This window comes from Cupressus sempervirens, chromosome 11 (genome assembly GCF_028749045.1).
Source record: "Cupressus sempervirens isolate cs-2001-9-10 chromosome 11, ASM2874904v1, whole genome shotgun sequence".
NCBI lineage: Eukaryota > Viridiplantae > Streptophyta > Pinopsida > Cupressales > Cupressaceae > Cupressus > Cupressus sempervirens.
In genome coordinates, this window is record NC_143128.1 from 664,389,367 (window position 1) to 664,396,400 (window position 7,034).

The following is a 7,034-nucleotide window of genomic DNA, read 5'->3' on the forward strand; positions in this document are numbered from 1 at the left end:
ACAAAGAAAGTTCTAAACTTATTCCAAAATGGGCACAATATCAATTGTATGGTGGGAAGGAATGCAGTTGAATGTGTCTTGTCAACGTTTTAATACTCCATCCCATCCATGCAAGGAGATAAGCGCTGGCCAACTGGGAGGAGACATGCAGACAAGAAGGTTAAAATTTTGCACCAAGTCAGGGAGAGTGGTACAGGGGTGACGTCATCCCTTATGATGACATTGACTTGCAATAAAACATTTTATCTCTCTTTTTTCTTAAACCCTCCATTCAAACTGACATCCAAGAGAAGTTAGGGCATAAATGCAATAAAGTTTTATAGGTAACAATAGGATATTTAGTATATTGACTTTGTTTTAAAAAAAATTACATATTTATATACTCAAAATTATGCACTCAAGAGAATAACATAATATTTATTTGTTTCTTTATTCATTTAGGAAGGAATCTGAGCAAGAATATGCTCTGTGGTTTTGGAAGGAATGAATTTTCTTCCTCATGTATTTTCCAGAGAGTTTTTACTCCTGGGAGTGCATATTTTTTTTTGAAGCATAATTTTAACAAGGCATGGTCATGCCATTTTATGCATTTCATTTATGTTACTAAGGATTTGAATAATTCTACTATTAACATTCTTCCTTAATACAAGTATTCCACTGCAAAGGGGTATATTACGAATAGTCTCTCCATCTCTAGTTTAAACATGTATGTTTTATATTGGTTCTTCAAGGACATGGTAAGAGTTCTAAGTTCTGATTATTATTATTATTGATTTCAAGAATACAACCTCTCAGTCCAATTGATCATATTTGAAGAACTTAGAAGGTGAATGATACTATACACATAATTTAAAACAAAAAGGTGGTGGATTATTCTCATTCGAATTTGATTATAACCACCATGAAATTTATCAAGCAATGAAATATCTTTGATTTCGTAATATAGGGTTTGCTCTTGATAGATCTCATCATAATACTTATACATCATAATTGAAACTCACTATATCAATTCAACTCTTCATTATCGTAATTAAAACTTGAACATTCATAAATCAAGACATTATCTAAGATTCTATTCTCCAATCTAAATATATGCAAATTTATTTATTCTATTTTGATGAGCATGCATATGACTGAACATTATGATCAAATATTATGAGAACTAAATACACTCAACCATTATTTTATTGGCTAACCTGATTCAAAGGCTCAGCCAGGAAAGAATCAAGAAGAAAACCCAGCTTCATTGCCATATACAATAAGGTTTAAAAATACAATTTACAATAGGATCTCAATCCCCATTTTCAGCAATTAAATCAAATTTTATTCATGATCAAATCAAGGAGTTTGTAATACTTTTTGAATCTCATTCCAAGAACCATGGAGGATACCAATAACTGATCAGGTGACAACCAAGCAGAACCAAAAGAACATCAAGCATGCATAATCGCACATGGTGTACACAATAAGATTCACAATGAATCAAGACTAGGGAGAGGTGGATTCTTCCAACTGGAGAAGTCAAGCACAACACCAAATTCAGATGCCCAATTGGGGCCAATAACCAAGAACTTTCGTTCTTCCATTTAAACTTGCCATACTCATACCAGGTTTGTGCTGACGGGTAGGGGCCCATAACACCCTACCCTTTATCCCTCTTCTGATCCTGAGAAGAGACTCTACACAGGTTGGAGTCCAACTAAATAGACCTCTCCCAGAATTGGTCACTTCTGCCCTCTCCTAGGGTGAGTAATACCAAAACACCCATGCAAGGAAACTCAAAATTGCAAACATAAACAAGAAAGGAAAAACAACCAAAATAACATGGTTTACAAATCTTCCCAACATACCCACAATCATACAACAGTAAAACAACAACAAGGTAACAAGAACATGAAACAAAACATAAAAACTGAATAAGGGAGATGGGAGTTTCCTACCTTCACAAGAGGTAATGGCAATGAACCAGTTTGAGTAGAGTATCCCTCCTTCCTTCAAGCTTCAAGAAAAATCCTCTCTAAATGTAGAGATTGGGAAACCAAAACCACTAGACTAAGGAAGGCCTCTAAATAAGCCTCCAACTTAACCACCCAAAAGGAGCAATAACTATTTCCACCCACTAGCCACACTAAAACTCCTAACTCAACCTACACCAAGGTTAAACCCTAAAAGGAGGTGGGGTAAGACAACTCATGACAACCACTTGCAATTTTCGCACAAAGGCAAAAAGGGGACTTTTGAGTGACCTCAAAAGTCAAAAAAGGGGGCTTAGGGGTTGGAAAAGACCCCTAACCCATACCCATAACCCTTTAGTTAAAAAAAAAACATGTTTAAAAGCCTTAGGAAAGAGGTTTAGGGTCAAAATAAAATCTAGGAATAAGATAGGTCCATCTAACTACTCTATCTTCTAATTTAAGCACTAATCCGAAATAAGGGATGACTAACCTTGATTAAGAACCTAATAGAAAACTGACACTAACTTAAACCAACTTGGTCCCAAGGTTAAACACTTAACCCCACACAACACACCGAAGCACATAAACATTTTTATGAGTGTCAAGCGACACTGAAAGAACATAATTATGAACATTTAACATTTACTGAACAAGGAAGATGCATACATACATTTCACAATACAAGTACGTGAATTACGAACAATAAGGTTTCCAAAATTTAGCACATGGAGATCAGTTCTGTTCCTCCGTAGGGTTTCTCAGCTAAATATCTGCACAATCATTGCACACATTAGTAGTCCTATAAAATCGCATGTTCATAAATGTATACGTATTTAGAATTCACATAAATTAAAACATACATCAATAAGGATTTCTTCATCCTACTTAATTCTTAACCATTTAAAATATCTTAAATCAAAGCCTCCATCCTACCTTTACTAATTTCATCAACATACATACACATGAAACGTTATATGACAATCATCAAATATATCTGAAATAACATCACACAACATGAAATAATAAAATATGTTCTAAGCATCAGATAATGTCTCGACATCTCGAGTCGCGGATAACAAAATAAGAGTAATGTATCACTATGCTACGATGGGTCGGGGGCGAGGCCTCACATCCTCCCCCACTAGGCATGAACTTCCTCCTAGAGTTCATCAAAAAGGTACAGGTACTGAGATTACATCTACGCTGCATCCTCCCATGAAGATGTGACCTCATCGTAACAATCCCATTGGACCCTAACCTGGTCCAGCTCTCGGCCTCAAAGTGCTAGGGTCCGTCGAGCAATAATGCGGATAGGCTCCAGTGCTAGCTGTCCATCTGACTCCAACTGTAAAGCATCCCAATCAATAATATGAGACTCGTCATAAATGTATCCTCTAAGTACTAAAATATGAAACACATCGTGGATGCGTGATAGGCTAGGTGGAAAAGCTAAACGGTATGCAACAGGTCCTATCCTCTCAAGGATCTCGAATGACCCAACAAATCGGGGTGCTAGCTTAGAGCCCTTTTCGAAATGAATCGGACTCTTGTGTGGTCGTACCCTCAGGAACACTCTATCTCCAACCTGATACTCTCGATCTGTCCTCTTCGCATCTGCATACTTCTTCTGCCTATCCTATGCCTCTTTCAGGCGCTGTCTAATCAGGGTCACCTGCCGCTCCATCACCTTTACTAACTAGGGACCAATAGATACTCGATCCTCGATCCTATCCCAACTCAAGGGTGTCCTACACAGTCTCCCATACAAAGCCTCATATGGCGGCATACCTATGGAAGAATGATGCCCATTGTTATAGGAAAACTTGACAAGATGAAGGTATTCCTCTCATTTGACCTGATGGTCCATCACGTACATACGTAGCATGTCCTCCAAAACCTGATTCACTCGCTCGGTCTGGCCATCGATCTGAGGATGGTATGCTGTACTAAAATTGAGCCTAGTGCCCAAAGTCGACTGCAACTCTCTCCAAAATGAAGAAGTGAACAAAGAGTCTCTATCAGAGATGATCTTACGGGGAACACCATGAAGTCTAACAATGTCCCGCAAGAACACCTGAGCTATGTCTCGTGCTGTGAATGTAGTACGCACGGGTGAGAAATGGGAAACCTTGGTCAATGTGTCGACTATCACCAAAATGGCATCATGGCGACGAGATGACATAGGAAGACCAACAACAAAATCCATAGATATTGTGTCCCATTTCCACACTGCAATCTCATGTGGCTGGAGAAGCCCGCCAGGATGACGGTGCTCCGCCTTCACCCTCTGGCACTCAAGGCATCTCGCAACTATGCTAGCAATCTGCACTCTCATGCCTGGCCAATGATACAACTACCTCAAATCTGCATGTAACTTCTTAACACCGGGGTGCGCTACATAAGGTGCCCTGTGAGCCTCAAGTACAATGAGCTCACGCAAACCCCCAATGGAAGGTACATACATACGTCCCCTATGACGTAAAGTTCCATCGGTCTCCAAAGAATATTCTGCAAACCTCCCTTCCAAGGGTCTCTGAGAATGTACTAACTGACTTACTTCTGCATAAATTTCATCAGCTAGTAAGTGCTACAAAATCCGCTCTCTCAAGTCAGTGCAAGTGGTCATAGATGAAAGCTCATGGCACCTTCGGCTTAAGGCATCTGCAACCACATTCTCCTTTCCCTTGATGTAATGAACATCAAAATCATACTCACACAGGAACTCCATCCACCTTCTTTGCCTAGCATTAAGGTTCGACTGAGAAAATATGTACTGCAAGCTCTGGTGATCAGAATGAAGCTCGAATCTGTGACCCAGAAGGAAATGTCGCCATCTCACCAAGGCATGAACCACTGCCGCTAATTCTAGGTCATGAGTAGGATAATTGAGTTCATGAGTCTTCAACTTCCTAGACTCAAAGGAAATAGGTCATCCTTCCTGCATAAGGACTGCTCCTAAACCATCTAAAGATGCATCGGTGCACACCACAAAATATGCAATAGGATCTGGTACTGTAAGAATTGGTGCACTCATGAGGGCTCTCTTGAGCTCTTCAAAAGCTCTACCACACTTCTCAGTCCACTCGTACTTCTTCCCTTTCCTTTGAAGAGAAGTGATGGGGTGTGCCAATCTAGAGAATCCTGAAATGAAGTGTCGGTAATAACCTGCTAGCCCCATAAAGCTCCTCACTTCAGTAACACTAGTGGGTGCTGGCCAATCCATGATGGCCCTAATCTTTGATGGATCTACTGAGACACCATCACCCGATATGACATGACCCAAATATTGTATCTTAGGTCTGAAGAATGCACACTTCGACAAGCCGCCAAACAACTGATTCTCTCTCAGCCTCCGCAATACCTGTCTCAGGTGCTCTTCATGCTCTCTCTCATCATGAGAATAAATCAGAATGTCATCAAGAAACACAACCACAAACTTATCCAAAAAGGTATGAAATACTCCATTCATGAGGCTGAGGAATACAGCTGGAGCATTTGTAAGGCCAAAAGGTACCACGGTGAACTCGTAGTGGCCATACCTAGTACAAAAAGCTATTTTGGGGATATCACTATCCATAATCCTCAACTGATGATAACCCGACTTTAGGTCAATCTTTGAAAATACTCGGGCACCCTACAACTGGTCAAAGAGATCATTGATTCTGGGAAGAGGATATCGGCTCTTGATGGTCACCTTGTTCAATTGCCAATAATCAATACACAACCTAAGTGATCCATCCTTCTTCTTGACGAAGATCACCGGTGCACCCCAAGGTGACACACTAGGTCAAATATGCCCCTTCTCCAAGAGTTCTTCCAACTGAGCATTTAGCTCTCTAAGCTCATGAGTAGTCATTCTGTATGTTGCTCTCAAAACTGGCTCAGCTCCTGGCACTAGGTCTATGTGGAAATCCACTGCTCGCGGTGGAGGCATACCAGGAAGCTCTGAAGGAAACACATCTGTAAACTCCTGAAGGATTGGAAAATCATCAAGGGATGGCTCCCTTTTTGAATCTTCCTCTCGGTCACTGATAGTGATAGCAAATAACTAACAACCCTTTCGCATGCACCGTCTAAGCTGCATAGCAAAAATCATACGAAGGGACACTAGCCTCTTCACCCCGAAGATCTCCCTAGAGATACCATCATCATCCACACATTCCACCCTCTTCTGTCGACAATCCATCTTGGCACTGTGGGCATAAAGCCAATCCATGCCAAGAACAACATCATAAGAACCCAGAGGGGTAATGCATAGATCAGTCCTAGTGGACATGTCTCCAATCTGCATCTGACAACTCCGCACCATGGAACTAACTGACACTCTAGCTCCTGAGGCTAACTCTACCTCCCAACTAACATCCTGTCTAACTGCCACTAGCCCGTAATGCTCCACCATAAATGGAGATATAAAAGAGTTAGTAGCCTCGGAATCAAATAAAACTGCAACCATATGGCCCTGTATAATACCTGTAGCCTCGATAACTGTGGCCTGATGCTCAACCTGGCGGTTGTCAACCGCTGCAAAAACTCTATGGGATCTACCCATGTCACCAACTGTTGGCTCTGAAAGAGCCCTGCTCTGACCACTAGATGCCTGTCCCTATGGACACTCCCTAGCTATATGACCCATGCCACCACAAGTGTAGCATGGTCCGCGAGTATAAGATCGTGCACCCTGTGACCCAAACTACTATGGGCCTCCTGACTTGCTAGATCCACTGAATCCTCCCCTGGAAGACTGCTGAGTCTTCACTGACTGCGACTGTGGGACCTGTACTTTCTGATCCCGCCTAGGACCCTGTGACTGCCACTGCTTGGGCTTAGAGCCCTAATAACCCTGAGAAGGTTTCTGCTGCTATTGCTGCTGGGGTTTTGGCTGCTGAGACTGTTGGCTCCTAGAGGACCGTGCTGTATAATTCTGATTCTGTTTCCAAGGGGGTTTCTGCTGGAAGGAGTTTTGGTTCTAAGGTGGATCCCGTGACTCCTGCCTCCCTCAAGTATCCTCAGCAACTAGTGCTATCTCTACTGCCTGTCTGAAGGTGGTAGGGAAAGCCATCCTAACTGGGCCCTGAAGAG